The sequence below is a fragment of the Trematomus bernacchii genome, unplaced genomic scaffold, assembly GCF_902827165.1.
Source record: "Trematomus bernacchii unplaced genomic scaffold, fTreBer1.1, whole genome shotgun sequence".
Taxonomy (NCBI): Eukaryota; Metazoa; Chordata; class Actinopteri; order Perciformes; family Nototheniidae; genus Trematomus; species Trematomus bernacchii.
In genome coordinates this window covers 6161958-6186625 of record NW_022987689.1, presented here as the reverse complement: position 1 = coordinate 6186625, position 24668 = coordinate 6161958, and the positions used below count along the sequence as shown (strand labels likewise).

General features: G+C 41.7%; 1 protein-coding gene across 2 annotated transcripts in view; it reads right to left on the bottom strand.

Annotated features, from left to right (window-relative positions):
• The window catches only part of ece2a (endothelin converting enzyme 2a), a 72891-nt gene that overhangs the window by 850 nt on the left and 47373 nt on the right, over positions 1–24668 (bottom strand). The window lies entirely within an intron of this gene.

Genomic DNA, 24668 nt, shown 5'->3' with positions numbered 1-24668 from the left:
TTTAATTCCCTCTGTCAATGCCAGCAACCTCAACCTCATCCGTAGGATCTCTCCAATCAAGCGCATAGCCTTGCATCGCTGTAAGCCTGAGCGAACGTTAAGCACAGAGCTTTTCAGTCCACAAGTTTGGTTCCCTAGCCATGCAGTCTGATAACATGTTGTGACAGCACTAAAACTTCCCCTCCATACTGTATGAATTATTGCTGTTCTGGGTCCATCAACACTCTGGTGTGTTCATCCTGCGTGTGAGGTTCACATGTGCATCAGGACACAATAAGCTTCAGAGGACTGCAGAGCTATGACAGTACACACAAACACACATTGTGAAAATTGACACCAACACAAGCAAGCAGATACACATTTAGGTAGGCAGGGAGTTTCTCCAGAGACAGAAGTGTGTGGGAGTGAAGGAACAGAGCCTGCAGAGCAAGGAGCGACAAACTTTTCACATTGTACAACCAAAGGTGTAAACTGGGTCAACATCGCATTGTTAGGGAATGGTCGCAGGCAAACAGCAATAGGCATTTCCAGTCAGTGAACATGATCCTACAGACATACGGCGACACTTTGGTAATCAGCATAGACTGTATAAAATATGTCCGTAGTCTCTCTGACATCCCCCATAGATTTCAGTCAAAGCTTGATGGAGGTGGCTCCAGCTGTCACCATACTCACGGTTAATGCAAAACATCAGTGGAGCAGACAGCTAGTGTCATACAAAAATCACTGTATTGAAGACTTGGTAGTCTAATTGTACTTTTTTAAAAACGTATCTTTCACTGTTGAAGGCCGGCAGTTAGGTTAACGTTGATAAAACTTCCAATTTTCGAATGACTTGCAAACATTACCACCACTTACTGTAGCTAATGGGTAATGACGTTTAATTACTCAACAACCAATTGAGTCTCATTTAGCCATTTGTTAGCAACAGCCTTTCTTAGCACACATACAAGCATCCAGGTATTTAGTGAACAATGTAATGTCAAATATAACAAAATGTTAAAATCTCTTGTGTTAACAGCTGACCTTATTTCAGGCATCTAACAAGGAACAATAAAACATTGACTTAGATATGAGAGGACCAGAAGTGCCAAAAAAGCTGACTTCTTTTCAGGTTCTGACTTATGTGAACATAATTATCTTTAGGTGTAGCAACATAAAAAATGTTATCAGTTCCAGATAACTGGGCTAACTCCGCCTACTGAAGAAGATCAGTAGATAACGTTGATAAAACTTCCAATTTTCTAATGACTTGTTTAAGATGATAAAATCACAGTTGTGGCCTTGGGCTTCAGACTTCACATTCAAGATTTGGGGCTTTCAAATTGGAAATCAACACCAAAAGTAATTTTTTACGAGCTAATACCTGAGGCCCTAATGCTACACACTCAATGTAGATACACAAGATGGATGGATACAATATTGACAGGCTGCTGCATGGTCTCTGAAGATGGCTTGGTTTTGAAGTCAGAGGAACTGGTCATGAAAGTTGGGATGTCATACAACCAGGATTGAGTAGTTTTAGTCTGTACAGTAAAGTTGTGACCCCCCCCCCCCCCCCCAACACGGTCCTGCAGTATTTGGAGAGAGGAGTCGCTCTGAAGCGAGCATGAGTATCCTGCTCTTCTCACATGATTCATCTTCACCAGCAAGCAGCCCGACCATGAATTATTCACTCTGCACTGTGACACGGAGGAAAAGCGAGAGGAAGGGTGGAGGGGTCTCTGAATATTGGATGAAATTAGTGGCTGATCTAGATTAGAAAGTGTCTGACAAAAACATGGCAAAGAGTTGAAAGAATGTACGGATGAAGCCATGAGAAATCAATCAGTTAACATCTTCTTCAAAACCTTGTTTTAACTTTTCAAGGTGCTCAAGAAAAACTGATCTTCAACTTCATAATATAGCCAGGCTATGGCTAAGAAACAAACTTTGAACTAATTGACTAAAGCTCGATAAAAACATGATCAATACTTCTCAGACTGAAACTGGAGTACTTCCAATACCTACATCTTTTCCCATTGCCCTCAGACTCTGCATTCATATATAGATATGTTATTGTACAATTTCAAAGTTTTCAAAGTTTTTTCCCTCCAAATATTAGCATGGAAAAATGTCAAGTTTAGGACCAAACATAAAAAAGTGACATCTTTCCATTTTAACCTTAAAATGACATTATGACAGTTTCCTTAGAAGGCCAGATCTAATGACAGATTGCTGGAAATAAAAAAAGTCAAAGTCCGGTACAGGTGGAAGCCTCCGGAGGCTTTGGTGAGTGAGGTAACCGGAGGTGGGGTTAACAAAGGTCATCCTCCTTAGCCCACCCCTTAAGCCATTATTCATGCCACGGGGATGTATGGGTGCACCGCAGGCTGTGTACCTGTGCAGTGTAACTTCAGAGCCTGATGTCACTGCTGACTGAAGGACCTACGTCACTGCAACCCAAGACCAACCTGAACCACAGCAGAGAGCTCGGCTTCAACTCAGACTACGTGTTAGCTCGGTCGACAGTCTGAGGACGGCCACGACCGTATTTTGTTCTTTTGTTTAATTCTGTTTCAGACCATTTCAAACCAACTGACACACATAATGTTATCCCAACCAACAGCATGTGTTTCCAGCATAGATTGTTAACCACGCTTGGCATGGACACAAATGTATCCTTATCAAGAGGAGGATGATGCATTGAGTGTGGTGAGTCATACTGTATATACTTACAGTAGGCACGTGTACTACTACAAAAGCTCTGGTACTATCATCAACACACACATTGGAGTGGAGCTTTTACTACGGTAAAGGATCAACAGTGACAGGTCTGTTTGGTTGTGATGTTGTGAAAGCTACAGATAAACATTTCATTTAAAGAAAAGCAAGAGGTCTTTTTTTCCTGGCATGCAGATAAGCTCTAATGTATTTAAAAATGGAAAACTGGCTCAGGTAGAGTCGCTTTTCTTAATCAACAGGTGGAGGCTCGCTGGCTGTTTCACCCAAAACACTGGAGTAAGGAAACCACATCCCCAAAACACTGAGTCAGTTTTCAACATCCACTCTCAGTCCAACATCTGTAAGCTGATCCTAAGTAGGCCACAGGGCTTCTCCAAGAGGACAGAGGAAACCACTCTGTTAGCACCCATCTTCACACAGTCACACAGAAACCATTCCTCAAAACACACACACACACACACACACACACACACACACACACACACACACACACACACACACACACACACACACACACACACACACACACACACACACACACACACACACACACACACACACACACACACACACACACACACACACACACACACACACACACACACACACACACACACACACACACACACACACACACACACACACACACACACACACACACACACACACACACACACACACACACACACACACACACACACACACACACGACAGGATTAGCTAAAACACGCAGGCAGCTTCACGGCCTCTCCTGAATTATTCAGTGTCGAAGTGACCTGCCCTGCCTGGAGTACGATGCAACAAAAAGGTAATAGGAGTAGTTTGGATCCCCACGAGGAACTCCAGGTAATCCCACTGGCATTTTAAGATGTTTAGGGATATTTTCATCACATGAATTCCACTGTATATGAATCCAAGTATAACTATTGTAGCTAGTTATTACTCTTAATCACATTTTCTAAATATTTCCTTATGTGCCACCATACATTGAATTAGATTGGTAGAAATGATCAAAATGCTTGCACGAGAAAGCCTTGAAATATTTACTTTTTATGTTAAGGAATAATTCTTCTAGATATCTAACCTTTTGCTCTGTGACGTTTTATGATCTACTCTGACGTCTGTTATCTCCTTTAAGGAAAGGCATTGGTGCCATATGTGTTGTTGTTACCAGTTTGTGACCGGTCAACTTGTCTGGCACGAATGGTAATTGTTGTGAGAGCGCTGAGGCACTTCTTTATCGGTGTTTGTGGACTCTAGGATGTGAAATCTTTGAGGCCATGAGTGTCGGACGCAGGTGGCTCAGTGTTCCCAGCTGTTTAGTCTACTCCTTCAGAGATGTTGATTACTCTCTGTGAACCAGTTAAAAGGTCTAGCATAGAGAGAGGCTCTTCAGAATTGACGTGGCAACTCTACCGTGAAGTCGGAACCTCTGACTCTTTGATTTGTGATGTGAATCCTCCGGCCGAATACTCTGAATAAACCCATCAGTGTTTGACATCAAAAGCTCCAACTCTCACCATGTCTCCTTCCTGAGTCGGTGACTCCATGCATTGCTACACAGAAGTTTCCCCCACATTTTATATGTCAGACCAAGTCCCTGTGTGACCTTTTGAATGAGTGAAAATGAAGATAGAAGCTGTCGGTGAGAATGACATTTATTCGAATCTGTAGGATTTCTTTCTCCAGCTGTGTGTCCTCAATATCTCCAATCCATTGCTTTGTCTTTCTCTCTTTACAGAACTGCAATAATAATATTCATCCTCTTGTATCTCCATTCTCTTCTTTCTGAGCTCATGTTGGCCTGAAGATACTGTACATGAGATAACTGATTGTCTACGGTGGTCAGACGGGGACAGGTGGTCACATTGTACTCAGTGATATCACTCCGAAGGACCTTTGAGTTACGTAATTCTGGGTTCATCTGAGATTGCAAAAGGTAAAAGGTTGTCGCTACTGAGGCAGTAAGCGCCCACGGTATCATTCTTTCGTATTCCCCTGCAGCAGTGGCGGTGCCAGGGTATGGCTGGGGTAGGCTACAGCCATACCAAGAAATAGCTTAGCCCCACCTTAGCCCCACCATGAAAAATGATGTTAAAGTAAGCAAAATAAAGTCCGCCAACTCGCGTGGAGTAAATTGCACAGACAGCAGTTAGTAAGATTGATTTCAGTAGCCACTTGTCTGGAAATACCGAAGACTAGAAACAGTTTTGAAAACTTTTGTCACGTAGTGATCGTCTTCTCAATAAAACATCTTTGATAATGTCTTCTGGCCAATCAGAATCACGATAACGGCGTGGTGTTGTTGCAGGAAGTCCCGACGGAGAATACTTTTGCTGTAGTACACCTCTATACATCGATACAACATTACGTGTTGATAGAAATCAACACGTAATGAAATATGTTAGTATTTCAAAAAATCTCCTGGGGGAGAATCCCCCCAGACCCCCCTGCAGGGGTTGGGTTTTCAGCATGTCAACTCTTTCACCTGTGGGGAAATTGCAGGATTGGCTCCAGGTCGCCCTTTTTATTTACTACAAGACAAATGTGCCTTTTTATTTCATACAGTTCAATTTGGATTGAGACAGGGAAATAATCTAAACCTCACGCGTGGCGTTTCACTGTCAAGGAGGCGATATAGCATGTATGTAGGCTAATTACATTGCAAATACTGACTTGAGCCCTACCACTGTATGGGTTAGCCCTACCATAGATTACCCAACAAAAATACTCTGGAGCCGCCACTGCCCTGCAGCAAGACAGATCCATTCATAATGGCCCAGATACTTAAGGGAAATTATAGTAAGAGTGCCAGTAAGTAAAACAATAAAACCAGAGTGCAAAGAACACTACAAGCTTTATTGTTGAGCTTTAAACCACATCTCACAGCCTTCTTCTCAACCTTCAACCCAATAGGCTGTTAATGACCTTGATAAGATGAGGTTGAAAGCTACAAACAAGAAGGTGGATCTTGAATAAAGATTTCTCTGACAAAATGTTTATATTAACTTGTGATTCTCCACTTTTCATGTGTCTACTTAATGAGTTTTAAAACAAGCTAAGTGGCTCACGGAAAATACTGAGTTCCCTCCCTTTCCTATTTTTTTCTTGGATCAAAAGATATGATTAAAATAATTGCATGTTATGACAGAATCTTGGACGCCTTACTCTGTCTTGATTTAGACCTGTGCTTGAATCCATACATTGGCAAGTGAAAAAGGGAATGTTTCGAATGTTTTTATTAAGTGGGGCAGAGTAATGAAGGAGGGAATGTGAGTGGTCAGGTCCAGCTGTGTAGTGTGCTATATTATGATCATTCATTTGACACAGACAAAAGACAACAAATATCGTAGTTTGACATGACAATAGATGCCCTTCATCCATGTGTGGGAGGATCCAAAACAAAAAATAGCTGCGAATATTATTTTGTTATTGTTTGTCTATTTTAACAGATCACGGAGGCTGTGTAGGACAATTAGTGAGAGGCATGTAGAGTGTGTGTGTGTGTGCATCTGTGTGTGCGTGTGTGTGTGTGTGTGTGTGTGTGTGTGTGTGTGTGTGTGTGTGTGTGTGTGTGTGTGTGTGTGTGTGTGTGTGTGTGTATCACTGTGGGTAAGGCAAAGCTGATCAGTTGGTAGAAACAACAGCAGAGCCCTATCTCCTTTCGGCAGACTTTTCCAGATCACAGCCTACTGTCTCCTTTAGAGTTACTGCACACACACACGCAGACACACACACACTCACACACACACATACACACACACACAAAACAAAGCACACAAAGCACACATGCATTGCTCTTCACCCGCTAAACATGCACGTTTAAACACACAATTAAACTGGGGCAAACAAAAAAGAGGTGAACTTTTTATTCTGGTCATTTTTTGCTTCTAGTTTTTAAATGTGCTTCCCCCAGTTTTTCTTTGGTCTGGTGTCATGTAGCTTCACAGACCCACCTCAATGTTCCCCCAATATGCCTTAGAAAGCAACCTTTTTCTCTTCCACTCCATTTCACCTCCACCGCATAAATGTGTTAACGTCTTGAGGAAATGGGGAAATTAAGAAGGAGTGGGTGAAATGAGTAAGAAGAGAAAGGGGTGTTGTGAACATGAGGTCTAATGGCCAGTCTCCTAACAAGGCAGGTCTGCTTTTCCCACAAGGGTCCTGCTTCATGAGCCAAATGTGCAAATGCTATAAGGCACCATCTGCCCTGAAGTAGCTAGTATAGATCTGCCTGAGCGACTGGGCAGTTTCTGCACAAGTGTCTCCTTTGGGTTTGTTTCAAAAGAAAAAGCTATGGCAGAAAATAATAAAAACATGATATATAAAGATTCTAGCAGTTTTTACTAAGCTAAAGGGCTCCATATGCACAAGATCAAAACAACATAATAAACATACATAATTCTGATCACACGTTTTAATTTATTCAGACACCTACTCCCACTGGAGGACTTACAGTACTTGGCACAGTGATGGATAACAGGGAGAATGTGAGTGTTGGATTGCCTCTCTTCGCTCTCCAACACTGCCTCCTCCATTCTGCCACCTTTCCTCCCTGAATTTCCCCTCTGCTACCCACCCTCCTGTCCTCCCCTCTCTTCTCCTCACCCAGCTCACACCCCATCACCTCCGCCCACCCACTGTTCTGATAAATTATACATCAGAGACCCTCTCTTCTTTTCTCTTTTCTCCCTCAACATCTATCTACCCCTGCTATAGGAGGAGAAATGGCTTGTATGTGCTCGGGTGAACATTATAGAAAGAGCTCACACTGATTCCAAACGGAGAACTCTGATTTAAATCGTAGGAGTCCGTAGGACGACAACAACATCTTTCCTTTCGAATAAGCGCATCCCTCCTTCTCACACCTCGCGTTGTCATGGAGACAAAAGTGTAGCGCTGGTCCCGGTAACATATGTAGGTCAGAACGGGACAAAAACACGAGGCAGCACAACAGTGAAACTCACAAGTTCGTTAGACAGGGAAAACGACGGACATTTTGGATGGAAAGCAGCTAAAACAACACAAACTATGCTGATGGTTCGCCGTGTCCCAATCCAACGGTCGCATTTGTAGACCGATCATGTCACATCCGCCAAAAGAAGGCTATCCCATTTCAAAGAATCCTCAAAATGTGGCCTTCTTTTTCCTGGATTTGGAGGACACGTGATGGATCCTTCGTGGCCCAACATTTCCCAGGTTTCAATGCGCAATAACAATCAAATACAAAATGGCCTCTACTGGACTCAGCTTGGATGTATGGGCAACAGCAGAGGAATATCTTATTATGTATTGAGTTTTTACTCACTTAAATAACTAACGACACAAACGTCAAACCCAAGGCGGCTTAAAACTTTCATTTACTGTAAAATAATGAGCCAGGGGGTGATGATGTGTAGACCCCTGTCTAACCGATCTGCATCTTCAATTAAATCTTCAATTTAGGTGCCACTTTTTCCCCTTATGGCAATCTGGCACGCCAAGCTCAAATTAAAACCTCCTCTTTTATCAAAAACAACCGTCTCTTGCTTTTTATCTCTCCTTTCTTCTTTGTCTCTCCCACTCCCTCTCACAGCCTCCTAACCCTTTATGCCTTCCCTTTTCATTGGGGACCAGAGAGGTTTGCTTTAATTACTGAACTACTTTTCACACCGGCGGAGAAAGATAGAGACACACTTTGGACACCCACACACGCCCACTGTCACGCTTCCAGCACTGCTTTTTAAATCCCACACTCCTAAGCCTGTGTCTGTGTGTTTCTCTCTGTGTGTGTGTGTGTGTGTGTGTGTGTGTGTGTGTGTGTGTGTGTGTGTGTGTGTGTGTGTGTGTGTGTGTGTGTGTGTGTGTGTGTGTGTGTGTGTGTGTGTGTGTGTGTGTGTGTGTGTGTCTGAGCATTTCGCATGTGTTCATTTTGCTCAAACTTTCCCAATCCACATGTACTACTTTAAAGCAGTCACAGATACAAAAGCAGCATTTCACTTTGAATCATTATTCTAAATTAATGAAGCCATGTTTGCTATTCTCGGCGCAGTATGATGAAAAAATGATGCAGACTTTGTGAAAAACTTTGTACTGGATGGGAATGCACGGAGTCAGCATATGTGTAATTAATAAACTCATAAAGTTAAACTCTGAGGTATACGAGCCGCAGAGAATCTGGAGCAAAACATTAGCGGCTGGTACAGTGACACGTTTGGCTTCGAAATAGGAGGGGGGGGGGGGGTGTTTCCCTCTTGTTGGCTCCCTCCCAATGCACTGTTGTTTCCCCAGTCTCTAAATCTGACGCTACCTTTTAAAGCCCAGGACACTTATTACACTTATCAAGCCCTCGCTTGCACTTATATGTAATTATCCATTAAGTTATTGTGGGTAGACTGGCATCCACAGCGGCTGGGTAATTAGTTTATTGTAGCCGTTCTCTGTTTAGCAACACTTGGAGCTTACAACTCACACTCCAGCTAATGTTTCGCCACTTTATACGATTAGGTTTTAGACTTAAACTGCCTCTGCATATTTAACAGCTTGGACAGAGTGGAAAAAGTCAATCAAAAGAGAGAGAGACATGGTGGATCGATCAAAAGCCAAAACAAGAACAACTACTTCGATAAAGTCTCAGCATAGCGAGCCAGAAATAAAAGGTTTGGCAGCAGCTGGAGACGGATGGAGACACAGTTAAGAGCGGAGCTCGAGAGAGGCAGAAAGGGAAGTAAAGTGGGCCAGTGTGTCTGGCTGCTGGAGGGGCCTCCCGCGGGACGAGGGGGGGGGGGGGGACGACAGGACAGCCCTGTGGAGGCTCCTGCAGCACACTGACACAGTACGGTCCATTCAGTGGGCCAGTGGCACGGGGAAGCCTCTTAAACTGAAACCAACAAGTTACACAAAAAACTGACCCCGGAACCAAATCGATACTTTGAATGTAGCTCTGAAGAAGGTAATGTCGGCACTGCTACTCTCACTTTGTCTATCTCAATATAAACATTACAAGAAACATTTGAGCCTTACTGTCTGGTGGAATAAGATAAGATATAATGGCTTCCAGTATTTCCTATACATCTGTCACTTTTTATGAGAAAAAAAGTAAAACCTTGAACCGAATGTGGGAATAAGTAAATATTTTGTTGGTTATAATCTGTTGGACAAGCATTTTAAGAATAAAATGCAGGAGCCACTGTAGCATAAGAAGTGAGCTAACAACAGTGTTCAGCAGCTTTAAAACTGTTTTAGTTCCGCCTCTTATTAAACGTGTTCAATTACTGTCATTACTTCCCATTATTGCCCTTTTGCTAACGGCAGCGTCCCTCTGTGCCCCTACTGCTTGTAATATTTGACCATGTGGATAAGTAAAGAAGAATCTGATTTGTTCTAATGTGGTCTTGTTTCCATATCGCGTTAATATTAAGCTGTACTAAAGTTGTAAAAGACGGGAGTTTTATGTTTGACCAATTCAGAGACATAAGTAAGCCTACCCCCAGGTCCCTTCAATCGTTTTTATTCTTCACGGACTACTGTATATTTTCTACTTTCTAATGCTGCTTTAATTCTATTTTGAGATGTTTAAATTATAGTATTGTTTATTTCTACTCATTCATTTCTACTTATGTGCAATGCCTTGTTTTGTTATGTTGTTTTTTTATGCTGCTGCAATGCAAAAAAACAAACAAATTGGTATCAATAAAGTACCTCTTATCTTATCTTATCAGACCGTTCTACCCACAGGGCCCGGGCTTCTTGCACTAGGCAGAGGAACTGATGCCTGAGCCCCATAAAAAGTCCCCCAGTGAAAAAGAAATTGGCTTTATGCTGACTATGAATCCTTGAGAGTTACATACAAATGTGTTGCTTCAGTTTTACATCTCAATTGGCCACTTAAGTGCTACTTGGTAAGAATTTGTTTTTATCAGCCGTCACTCCCAGTGTCCCCCCCCCCCCACAGGTCTCAACACACCGGAGACCTCTCAGTGACTCATCCTACAACAACGCACAAGTGGGTCTCAATTGCTTTCCCTCGCTCAATAGGCTAATCAAAAATAAATCTTGCAACCTATCATTAAGGAGAGGCACATTTACTCCTGAGTGCAGCAAATACATTGGCTCTACCATTCTCTGTTCTCCTCTGGAGAGCAGAGGAGGGTCAAAGGTTCACTACTCTCATGTGAGGGAAACCAAGTCATGTGAGGTGGTGCTTGTCAGAGAAATCACAGTGAAAGGTCAGAAGACTCTGGTACATTAACTCTGTCCGTCACTGGTTCACAAACACTCCTGGCTCCACAGAGCACAATAACTGTCAAGATGGTTTTCTAGTGCTCAATGCAAGTTGTCCTAAATAACAGTAAACCTAATTTACGGAGTGACTGTGGAGAGAGCATTAGAGGTAGAAAACTGTTCTCTACAGCACAGGACTGCTGCAGACGTAGGCAGGCCAGTTTCCATAACAACCTGAAGAAAAAGAAAAGATATAAAAAAACCAAACAAGTTCAGCTAATTTATTCTTGAAGTTTGGGTGCAAGAAAGCAAGTCTGCTTATCTATTTTTGCTGTTGCATAACACATAACTGCAGCCTAAGTTGATTGTTCCAAAAGTAAAAATGGATGCTTATTGTTGTCACCAAAACGCCTTTATGTTCTTTTAACTACTTTATTCAAATGTGAGGCTGCCCCGTCATTTCTGTTTAGACAGTCGACATTTCCTCCATTCAGAAGCAATGTAACATCAGCTGTTTGTGTGTCAGAGGGCCTGTTAATGAGGATTTATTGCCCGACTTTATAAACCAACGCTTTGTTTAAGGCCATAACATATAGGAGAAAAAGGAACACACAGACGTTTGCCCACTGTAATTGGCCAGTGATTCTTGGGGTTTGAGCCAAAAAACAACAACATACTGTATAAGCAATTATATTCGTGAAAGCCAGCAGCTGTGTTTGATGCTCATAGTTTCAAAGGCTGCAAGCTTTCCATGGACCAGCTTGGAGTTATTTTAATGGATGTACATACTGCAGTCTTTTTTCAAGGGGGAATGACCAGGTCTTGTCCAAATAATAGAATTTCAACAATGCTTATTGACACATCAATCATGATTGTAAGGAATATTTGCTACGCCGACAATATAAGTTTCACAAATGAACAGGGATTCTAAAAGCGTCTGCTTAGTCACCTCAAAGCAATTTTTATTTGTCAAAAACAATGCAGACCTGGCGGTGTTCTCTGCTGGATTTCACAAATGAGGCAAGTTTCAAGAGTGTGAATTGATTTGAATGATACATGCAAAAGAATGGGAAGCAGTGATTGTCTGCAGGGAGCAGAAGGGTTTGGTCCTTTAAATTGTCAATCAAGGAATGTGAAAAAGTGTGATTTCAGCTGTTCATATATAGACATGTGAGAGAAAATGGATCTGAACTGAGCCTTTACAATGTGTTCAACTACACTGCAGTTATCTTCCAACTCTGAGCCAATGGGCAATAAGACAGCACTATATTTTCCCAGTTATACTGCCAAATGTATAAAGCAGCTCTTTCTCCTCGCACAAAACCAGGCCGGGACTCATTAAATATTAGATCATAAAACTGTTCTTTAACTGTGCTTCTACTGTCTCATTATACAGCAAGTGGTACAGCCTTCGCAGTCAGGCAGTCAGCGCTGCACACTCAGGGGAACAAGTGATGGGTTCGAGCCCAGTGTAGTGTGACTGTACTGCATGTGAGGGAGGGGGAGGAGGAGCTGGATCCACATCAAGCAGGGAGGACTACTGAGAGAGAGGGGGTGATAATAATAAGTATAATTGCAGACTATAGGGTTCAAAAGATTTGATTGGTGTGTCCCTCACTGGTATATCAGTTCTGCTGCATCTCTTAGGGCAGGTTAACATAAACCATTATTACTTTTGTTATGTAACTCTCAGCAGAGTCCATCAAACCAGAGTAATTAAAGAAAGCTGTGGGGGTGTGCAGGGGACTAATATAACATGCATTTCCCTTATATAAATTATTTACGGAGTAGTTTATACAACTGCCTCATATCAGGGCAAAACTCACTGCCCCACAAGCCATATTAGCAAAGGAGAGCACTCCCAATGCAGCAGCCAAATAGAAAAAGAATTAAAAGGTAGTCTCTGTCAACAAAAGCTGTTGTTGGAAAATGTACTGTATCTGGTGTCTGGCCAACAAGGGAGTGTGATCAGAGTCTGCCCAGAGGCAAACAACATTTACAGGGAGGAGGAAGAGACTTGGCTCCAGTCTAAGTGGCAATAGTACTCTCACAGCTGCTGTTCAACCACACCTTGTTGGTGTCATTTAAGATTCTGGGAGGAGATGGATGGAGGAAGTTGTTGAGGCATAGAGTGGTGGAGTGACTGGCTGACTGACTGACTGGAGTGCTGTTTTAGCTCTGTAGTGTTGTTCTACTTCCACCAGGTTGGACTGGCCTCCCACAGTGAGTAGAGTAGTAGTAGGAGTTGATGTTGAAGTGACTAGAGTGGGACTGAGTCACCGGCGATTAGGCTTTAATCTAAATTGAACAGCCAAGGGAATTCCCTAGCAGTTATACTTCAGCATCAGGAGTGACTGAATCAGCAGCGACCCACTTTTAGACAAACTGGCGTGTGCAGAAAAATATGCAGCTGGTTTGGTTAGCTGTGCAAAGAATCGCAGTACGTCCTGATGCTGATACAACCAGATTCAGAGACAGCTTCATCCCGCAGGTAATAAGACTGTTAAACAACTGAACTGCTGAAACAATTTCATAACATTCATCTGATACTTAGTAATTATTTATCTATTATCTAATATATCATTCCAATAACTTGTATATAGACTCGTATTGCACTATTCCACTTTTTTTTCTCTCACTTTTTTAAAACTATTTTTCTTTTTGTATTACTTTTAATATAATATACTTTAATATTGTTTTAATATTGTCTGCTTATCTGTATATTGTGTTGCATTGTTGGAGAAGCCTGTGACCTAAGATTTTCAACGACATAATTACTCTGTAGCTATGTTAGTTTGACAATTAAAGAACCTTGAACCTTGATGCAGTTAGTTGCAATGCATGGGGCCAAACACGATGTTTACTTTATTAAGGGACTTTAGCCAATGCTGCTTTTCCGGATAATATCTTGCCGAGGGTCATGATTCACGTACCGGTACAATAAAGGTGACGAATGCAAAGTTCGTGAACAAGAAATTGCTGAGGTATGATCTAAAGAAGCTTAAACGTTAGTTGATAGAACTGGGTTTAGATTAAAATGCTAAAAAAAAGGGTATTTTGTGTGTTGATACCATAGACTGTATAGGTTGATAATGAAGATTCATCTGGGACCTGAATAAAGATTTGGATTTAGTTAACTTCATAAAGGATATAACTCTGTATCACATGCACATCTGGTTCATTGTTAGATTGTATTGCTTCAATTTCAAAGAGAAAACAAAGAGGACCACTGCTGCTGCTGCCGGCTGCACATCGTGTTACTGTAAGTGCTTTCTGCGTAACAGACAGATCAGTATTCCAGTTTGATAACTTATGTAACTTTGTAAATTCTCATTCCTCTCTAGAGCACAACAAGAACAAACTGTGATATACTTCCTGCATCTGAAGACTTATTCTTCAGCCACCTCCTTTTACTTTTCAACAGTTCCTCTTTTTCAAGGAAGATCAATATAATCATAATGTGGCATAATGCTATAATTCAGAATCTCAAAATGTAAAACAACAACAGTCTGATGCTTTAGGATGATATACAATTGAGCCTAAAGCAACCAAAAAATAAGTAATCATAAACAGGCGAAAAACTGAGAGCCTTAAAATCCACCTCATTCCTTTTTCACTGTTTCTGGCCCATGCAGTGGATAACCACAACAAGTTCACTGCCGTGTGCCGTTTGTCCGACCTTAAAATGTCACATCCAATTCAACAGACACTCAATAGTGCCCTCACCCTAGCTAAGTACTAGTGAACTGTGGCTATTATTTGATTTTTGTGTCAGCAGTCGATCCTGCGGGCATAATATGCAGCTGATACAGACCAGGTCCACTGGAGCACTGGATGGGGGGGGAGGGCTGAAGCTCGCCCACATAGGTCCCCTCACACCCCTGATCCCTGGAGAGAAAGTAGTGCTCTGTCTCAGAAAAAGAAGATGGAACCTTTAATGTTATACAAGCTTTACTGTGCAACCAATGGTCATGATAAGGTTTGAGAGCAATATGCAGCAGCCTATAATTCTGCAGTGAAATTATATTTTAGTAGTAGTAGCAGGAGCTGATACCACCTAAGCAGCAGGCGTAACACGGTCGCTCCATCACTGTCGCACCTTCTGTTTGTTTGCGCTCTGCTTATCTGTCACTTTTTTTTTTTTTCCCGATTCCCTCTGTCTGTCTCTTCATCTCTCTCCATCTGATCGTGGACTGGATGAGCAACTTGGATTCAAGAAGCTGTGATTGTTTTGTGAAAATTCAACGTGGCCACAGGCTGTTGTTTTTCATAATTAAGTACTGGAGCAACAATGTGACTACAAACAAGACACACAACCAGACTGGGACTCTCACACCGCCGAGCTGTTCCAACATAATCCTTATTTTCATAATAAATACAGGTCATAGTAAACTGACCACATACAGTAGACCCAAAGTGGATGCACAATAGAGCATGTTCTCAACATGTAAGAGTGCAAAACATAACCACCCCCCTTAACACGTGATTGGCTTTGTCTTCTGAGCGCTTTTCTGTTATCTCTTTATTCTCGTCTATTTCTATATTTGAAGCGACATAAAAGCCTGGTCTGTTTTTTCTGGTCCTGCATCATTTGGCAAGTGGAAGAGTTATTTCTAGCCGAGGCTCTCTGTACATGATGCAGAGGCTCAGATGGACAGACAATTGAAGATTATTATAGGAAGGGGAAAGAGAGGGCAGAGAGATGTAAAATATCACTAATGTATTTTCTGCATGTGCATATAAGATTAGAGATTGAAAGTGTTGTGTTAGATGTCAGGTAAACAAAGTGGATATGTCTTTTTTGTATCCTTTAAAAGAGTGTTAATAGAGATTCAGGAAACTTTAAAAGTAATTGTTGTTACTTAAACTGAAATGTACTCATACTTTGAACACAAGCTAATAGTGATGTTTAAAATGACTAAAATATTCCGTCAAAATGTACTCAAATAGCATTAATGTTTGCATCAATTCATATTATAATGAGAATGTTTCCGTGGATTTAAAATGCATATTTAAAAGCTTCAAATCAAACCCACAGTTTCGTCTTAACTTCAGTAAACAGGAGGCGACAAAACTAACTTTCCCTTTTCCCCGCACACCTCTCGCCTGGCGATGGCCCGATGGGATGCACTGCACTGTCACCTAGTTTCCATGGTAACCTGTTGCTATGGAAACAGGCCCTGGAACAGACTCGGGTGGAGATTGTGTTGCGGGAGAGGAAGAGGGAGGTGAGGATAGAGAGGCAGAAAAATAAATAACAAAAAAAAAACTACGGGAGAGGAGAGAGAAAACAAAATGGCTATAAAGTGTAACATAAAATAACGCGGAGGAGCTCAACATACAGGTAATATCCAGGCATAAACACAACCCACTAATCACATGAACTTCAAGACACAATTCACTTTGAACCTCATCTTCTGACGTTCAGGGCTGGCTAGTTTATCACTGGGATATTTTGGGATGTATGATGGTGAACATGGAGAAAAGCAGCCTCATTGACATTCATCTCACTCGTCTGTTGGCCTTGTACAGCAAACATTACATAACCACTGTGATGGCTGATCGCTGGCACTACAGACACACAGAGTTCACACTCTTTCTCTGCGTACTCTTTTTATCTTTGTGAGGACCAATTACAATGTTGAACATTCAGGATAAAGACATCTGAATTGTCGTTTGTTTAAAGATATATAAATACACAAGGGGTGAGGGTTTATTAATAGGATGAACATTTGTGTTAAGCATGTAGTCCTGGTGATTCTTCTAGAGAAATAATAACATGAGAGACCTTGAAAGAAACAGAAAAGGGTTTGTGTGCGTGCGTGCGTGCGTGCGTGTGTGTGTGTGTGTGTGTGTGTGTGTGTGCTTAAAGCATGTTTGGATATTGGAATCAAGTGTCAAATAACTGAAGCTAGTTCTATGAGTCACCTTTTCTGGATAAAAGCCAATGGTCATGTAACAAGCACACAAACTAGAGAGGCAGGTGGCAAACAACTTAATTTGTTTGTTACTGAAAAGATAACAAGGAGCCTGACACAGTCATTTGCAGATGTCCGGATAGACAAGGCAGTTTACCAGAAATTACACACAGACCAGCCTTTGGACTACATCGGATTTCCCGTAACGTCTCCTTGCACACTCACCACCCCCTCCTCCTCATCTCCATCTCTATCTCTATCTCTCCCTGGCTGAAGTTGGACTGCAGCCTGCTGGGTTAGTCTATTTAACTGCTGTCACATAGAGAGCCTTGGAGCATGTTGTGTAGCTCACTCAGTGACAGACACTATGGACAGCGACTGGCAGGGAGCACCATAGGACAGATGGACACGCACGCACCCACCCACCCCCACCCCCACACACACACACACACACACACACACACACACACACACACACACACACACACACACACACACACACACACACACACACACATACACACACACACACACACACACACACACACACACACACACACACACACACACACACACACACACACACACACACACACACACACACACAATGAAAAACTGCACTAGAGAGTTCAGTCGGACGTTCATGGCTGCAACACAAACACAAGTGTGTGGGAAATAAACAAATCTGAGAGCAGAGATGTGCAACAGGATGTGAGTTATTAACTTCACACACAAAGAAAAAGCATGCAACTCCCCCTTTGCTGTTTTCATTATAAAATTGTGAGAGAATTTTAATGCATTTAGTTATGTAAATGTACATTTATGCCACATTACCGTGGACCCACATGCAGGGTTGGGGTTTGTTTGCAGTTTAGCAAATCTGAATGTAGTATTGAATCTGATTCCTTTTGAATCAGTTATCTAACAATGAGCAACATTATCGTTTACAGTTGGTATAGATACCACCTGAAAAGGACTATTTTGGGTTTGGGACCAGAAAGTTCCTAGAGTCTCCTCCAGTTGCTAAGCAACAAGTCCCAGCTAAATAAATAGACTGGCACCTAACCCCCCGTGAACTGCGATTTGTTGTTTTTACACTTCAGTTTTTGTACGGATTAAAATAGCTGTTTCCAGTGTTTATGCTAAACTATGTTAGCCACTTGCTGGCTGTAGCTTCATACGTACAAACATGACAGGTGTATCAATACAAATGTGGCAAAAATGGGAAACGAACCACAGGGATGATTTACAGTGTTTATTTTCTTAAAGTTTCTGATTACGTTTCAGTTGCACCTTACGTTGAGGATGCAATTTTCAACAAACTGGAAATACATTTTATGACAACATCCAAAGATAACCACAGACAGGAAGAGTTTAAACAGGGAGCAAAAGAGAAAGATGAGCAGTGAGAACTTCAGATGGTCAAACCAAGAGAGGAGAAATGAGTCCCATTGTTCTCTATGATTCGTCAAAGTTGCTTCAGGCATTACTGTTTTCTGGGGAGGTTTGCAGCGACTTCGGTTGAAGGAAGCGATTTCATTAACAAGTTGATGATCCATGTTGACATTGATGTTTGTGAATTGATGACAGTCTGATTATATATTTGATCTGCATCTAAAATCAATGGTGGCAATGAGGCCATGAAGATGAAGTTCTTTTATGAGGTTCAAACAAAAGTCAGCCATCTGTAAGTAGAGACGATAAAAACATGAAGTAACTTTAGGGGTAATGAGGCCTTGAAATACAGGAAGTCATTGAAATAGTGCCATTTAACACTTAATATCCAGGAACAATTTAATGGCTAATATACTTATGAGCTAAGATTTGTTAAAAGCTATTTTTTGTCGAGTTGTGACTTGATTGACGTATTCCTCTATCCCTTAATTCTGTTGGCACACAGCAACCATAGTAAAAAAGAATTCACATACAGTGTGTGTGAAGTGCAGTGTCTGCCAAAAGACCTGCTGACAGCTGCTGGCAGCGACTGTGCGGGTGTATACGTCTCTGTCACAGCATCACACTTCTTCCAGCAGGGGAGGTGTCAGTTAAATACATTTATAATTGTTTGTACGTTGTCATGAAAGACCATTTTGAAGGGCACTTGTTGGCGCAGAAGAAATGCAAAGGACTCTTTCTACACATCTGTGTGACACTGCAGGACCCAGGGTCACTTCTTGGTCGCATGTGTGTCGAAACATTTATTTCCCTCTGTGTGTTTGCAGGTTTTTCGGTGTCCATTCAAGTATGTGCAGAGTGTGTGTGCCTGTCTTTAGCACTAGAGGCCAGCTGTTCAGCAGTGGGATCCCTGCACATCTGGCAGCATGCACTGGCCCGGAGTGGAGAGGGTAAACAGCATAAAGCTATGATGAGAGGGATGGGAGAGAAAGAGGGAAGAGGAGGAGAAAAGATTAAAGACAAAGGGTGGTGGCAGAAGGCTTGAGAAGATGAAAAGATGATGGATTTAGCTCCATAAAATGAGAAATAAACGGATATACACAGTGAGTGTTCGAGAGGGATGTCAAAATACACTTATGTACTGCCTTGCTTTGATTCCATTTTCTCATCCAGAGCAACAACCTTTGAAATATAGTCATTGTGCAATACATGTGTTGGCCCTAAAATGAGTCCAAGCTCCTAACCCTATTTCGAGGGTCAGAGTTGAGGTCAAATGATTGTGGCCAGAAGACCAGAAAGAGTTTTGTTAAATTCATATAAAACCAGCTGAACATAATGTCAACTTTCAACAAGTCTGCTTAAACAGTTCCAAAAACAGCTGACAACGTTTGAGTCACATGATCAGTTTGTACCTGCAGGAAATGGGGTCTCAACCTGGCGACAGTGTTAAGCCTCAAGGGGTGAAATCAGTGATCTCTCCCTGCTTCAAAACCTAATTTAAGCAGCAAATAGCTTTTACCTAAACCTTCTGCTCTGGTCCGTTAGTGTAACTGTGAGGAAGTCATTTTGGTCACTTTAAAAGGAACCAGCAGTATGATGTGCAGATACCTTCCAGCAGAATAAAATATATTCCGTACAATTCTTCAGTGTTTCTGCTGTGGGACTGGATTGCAGATATAAGATCAGAAGTAAGGGCCATCAACCCAGGCCAGCTTCCTATGAAACGTTCGGGGGAGAAAGGAAAAAAAGAGTCAAGTAGAGAAGAGAAAGTGTCCAAACTGCAGGCTTGATTGGTTTGCTGTGCGGAGGAAGACGGCTTTCACAGTTAATTGGTTCCTATCTATCCAGAAACACCTCTCACACACATGCATGAACACATGCCAAAGCACGGACACACTGTTTTTCTATTTCTAATGCGGGGGACAATGATGCCTCTTGCCCTTTTCTCCAGATATCCATCCACACACTAATGTACAGCTAAAATAAAATGATTTTGGTTCGATCCGGTCAAATCAAAGCAATGTTTTCCTTAGAGTTGGATGAGAGTTTTGACTGATCTTCCTTTCACACTGCCCATACCATACACTGTCTTAAAATAGCACTCTCGAGAGAATAAGCCTGCATTTTTCATGATTCCTTGATTTAAAGGTGGGGTAGGTAATTTTGGAGAAACCAGCTCGAACGCGCACATGACCAATGAGGGCACGAGATAAGTTTGTGCCCCGATGGAAGGCTGACAGGCAGGTAGGCCATCCAGTTATTTTAGCTGGGCCGGCTAAAATGATTGGTCGTGCTTTTTACAGTACTACGGCTTCCACAGATGACATTTTTTTATGGATTTTTTGTCAAAGCACTTAAGATATTCATTGCTATCGGGATGTTAAGAGCATTCCATGGAATATAACAAAAAGTGTATCTCGAGCCGGTTTCTCAAACTTACCTACCCCACCTTTAATGTGCAATGCATCAAGTAATACATTCTCCAATGTGTCAATAGAGACTAAATTAATAACAGTGATGTCTGACTAAATGTAAAATCTACTAAACTGTCCTGAACTGAAATGAAAACTTTCAACAGCAGAACGAAACAGTTAACACAAAGCATTTCAGTCAAAGCCTTTCCCACTCTCCCTGCTTTCTGACTTTGAAAGGCATTAATGAGAGAAAAGTGTCTGTATCGATTCTGTTGCATTCATTGATCGCAGAAAAAAAAAAAAAAAGGGGAAAGATTGGGACAGAGGCAGAAAGGGAGAGTTCGTACCATCGAATCTCCCTCTGGAGGGAACACAGGAGTTTTATGTTTGTAGACTATTTACAAGAACAAAAACCTACTCTACAGGGAAGGAACATTTCCCTTAAAAATCACCATAGATATATAGAATTGGAGGATGAGACCCTCTTTAATGGTCACACACACATGCGTCCGGTGCCTTGCTCAAGGGCACCACGGCAGGGCCCAGGAGGTGAACTGGGACCTCTCCAAGTAGCAGTCCATACTCCATATTTTAGGTCTGTTCGGGGACTTGAACCGGCGACCCTACGGCTCACAGTCCAAGCCCCTACTGACGTGTATTTTTTTGTAATCCCGGCTGATGGATCAATAGACTAAAGCAAAGCTACTGAACAAAAATAAAACAGAGACTAACCGACAACATTGGCTACGCCTTGTGAGATAATACGAGCGTCAGATAATATCCATTTTATACCAACACATTTAGGACATGAGGTATGACGATGATAAAGGGGTCGAAATCCTCTGACAGGGCTGTGAGGCTACAACAGACAGAAAAGGTTTGGGACTACTATAGACTGACGGTGATTGGTTATAAAAGGCTGGGGAATAAAAAAACATCCCAGCATGAGCAGTCTCACACACATACACACATACACACACACTCCTTGAAGATTTACGTGATCTAATAACCTTCTTCAAGGGGTGTACTCCACTCCACTTCGCTGTGGCTTACATTGATTTTCTACACATTTACTCTAACTATAGATTTAGCTTTTCTCCCTTCCAGCTCATCCTTTCCGTTGTGTCACCTGGATAAGCAGCTGCAGTCCATTTGAAGATAAACTGCAGAGATAAAGATGGAAGTCAGTAAAAACAAAGACAGTACATTCACTATAATACAACCTTGCAACAATTTAGTTCCCAGTGATTTTTCTTTTCAGGTTTTTCTGACCACACCTCTGCCGAGCTACACTTTCTTCTCTCCCTCATTATCCTCCCCTCTTTCACTTTTCCTGTCTCTAGTCTTCCTTATCCCTCTCTCCCTTATTCTTTTATTCCAATGAATGATCCTGCTCCTTTAGGCATCCGTTGTTTCCATAGGAACAGTGCTCTGTAGTCGATACCGGTCGTCTAGGCAACGGTGAGCTGGGAAGGACATTCTGTGTCTAAAAACATTCGATCAGCTTTTGCCGCCATTTTCATCACTTTCAACTCTTCAATGCTCCTGCAGTGTACGGTTTGTTGTTGGTCTCTAAATCCCCTTCTAAGGTGTCTTCTTGAAACTTCCTCCCTCAGGTTTTTGTCATGAACCATTTGAATCTTAATGTATCTCTCTCACTCTGCTTATTGCCTGCTCACTCTCAAACACACACCAGTAAACAGCAGTTTCTGAAGGTTCAAATCTCGGTCCTGTGCACACACTTTATTGTCTGTTAAGATGCACGGGGGGCGAATGTGTCCGTTTCCAACAGCAACACTGCAATCAGGTACATAATAACAATAATTACCAATACTGTGTGTGTTTGTTCAAAGTGTGTTATTCATCAAGTGTGTATTAATGCATGTAAAGTGTGCATTAAAGCATGTAGTACCATGAATTACATTTACTCTATGACTCATGGTAAACAGTTTTATCTGACAGGCTCTCTGCGTGTGGACAGTCTCTTAAACTTGAAGTCTTTGTGTGTGAGTGAGCGTGAGGGGGGGGGGGAGGGTGTGTCTGGCTCTGAGAGCTTCCCTATTCACAGCTGGGACAAACCATAACGCTGGATTAACAAAAATATCCACATATAAAAAAAGGGAGCAGTAGGTGGAAAGTGCAGAGATTGCATTGGATTAACTGGGAGAGAGGACATGAGGGAAACTGTAGAACATGTGTACAAAAGGAATGTATTTATTGAATGTAATGACTTGCAATAAATATATCTAATGATCATCATACCCCAAGTGCGTTTGTACTCAAATACACTTTTACCTCAATACCAATTAATTAATTTACGAGGAAAAAGAAAACAACATATTCATAAACCATTGTGCAATGTTATTTTCAGGTGCTACTAAAAAGACATAATGTGGTATTAAATGTATAGGATAAACCCTTACTATGGCGAATCATTTTACAGTGCATGTTTGTGTTGTTTTAAAGAAGCCAGTTTTTGTTTGTTTGTGTGTGTGGGAAACGCTTTCAGCCAATGAGGGTTGAGAATGTTTGACGGAGCACGTGCAGAGAATCTTCCCTGAGCTGTGTGAAAATCTCTGGAGGGGTGTGAAGCCTGGGCTTACTCGTCCATTCGCTGATCCTCACACATACAATTTAAATATACACACAAATCCTGCATAAAGACACGTGTAAATGCAGAACTATATTTATGCATGCACACACACACACACACTTTGAAAGCTCATTCACAAGCGCATGTAAATACTGCTAATGTTATTATACTTTTCTTAAAATAGTTTTCAATCTGTGTTTTTAATGTTTGTTTTACTTTTATGTATGCACCACAACACCAAGTCAAATTCCTCGTACGTGTCAACCTACCTGGTAATAAACCCGTTTCTGAATCTGATATTGATCTAAAGACAAGCACCACAAGAAGCAAACATGTTGCATGCAAATATTCAAATTGAACAGACACCGTCTTTGATCCCATCCTCACTTTACACATGCGCAAACAGAAATGCAATCACCCCCGCTCCCTCTCCTCACATCCACTGCTCTACTTTCCTCTGCTGAAGCTGCAGAGGACAGGGCTCATTGGGCACACACACACACACACACACACACACACACACACACACACACACACACACACACACACACACACACACACACACACACACACACACACACACACACACACACACACACACACACACACACACACACACACACACACACACACACACACACACACACACACACACACACACACACACACACACACACACACACACACACACACACACACACACACACACACACACACACACACACACACACACACACACACACACACACACACACACACACGAGAAAAAGGGGCTCACAAGGCTGGTTTATAAACACAAACACCACAACTAGTGATGCAAAATATATACTTCAGCTACAAACACTCTTTATATCTCAAGAACTTGCCTGAGAATGATTTTTTTAAGTGTTCAGTGACAGCCGTCTGTACATCGATGGGCACAATGCAGGAACAGATAATGGCTGGGCTTACTTTTAATGGTGCTAAAGAGTCAAACTTTGAAAAGCCCTGCACCAAGAGCTGAGTTCCTAGACGTACTGTACACCATGCAGTATGGTCATTATTTCTCAATTTAAATTATCACAAATACAATAGTATACAATGTATTTTTATTTAGTGTAAAAGTGTGTTTCTTTATAGGTAAAACACATATAAATTGTTGCACCTGAGCTGCTAAGATAACAAATTAAGTTAGCCACATTTAGCACATGTTTTCTGTTACGGTATTTGCTAAACTGTTTTCAAATATATCACCCTACGTTTCACTTAAAACTATTTCAGTGACAATGCTTACACTACAAAGTTGTGACTGCTATAGCAGAAACTCCTATTTCAAGATTGTTTGAAATCTGTGTTAATATTAAGAGTAAAGTTAATTTTAGGAGAAGCCTAGAAAGACAAACACAAAGTGATATTTGAGCCTCACAAGAACATATTTGTCAA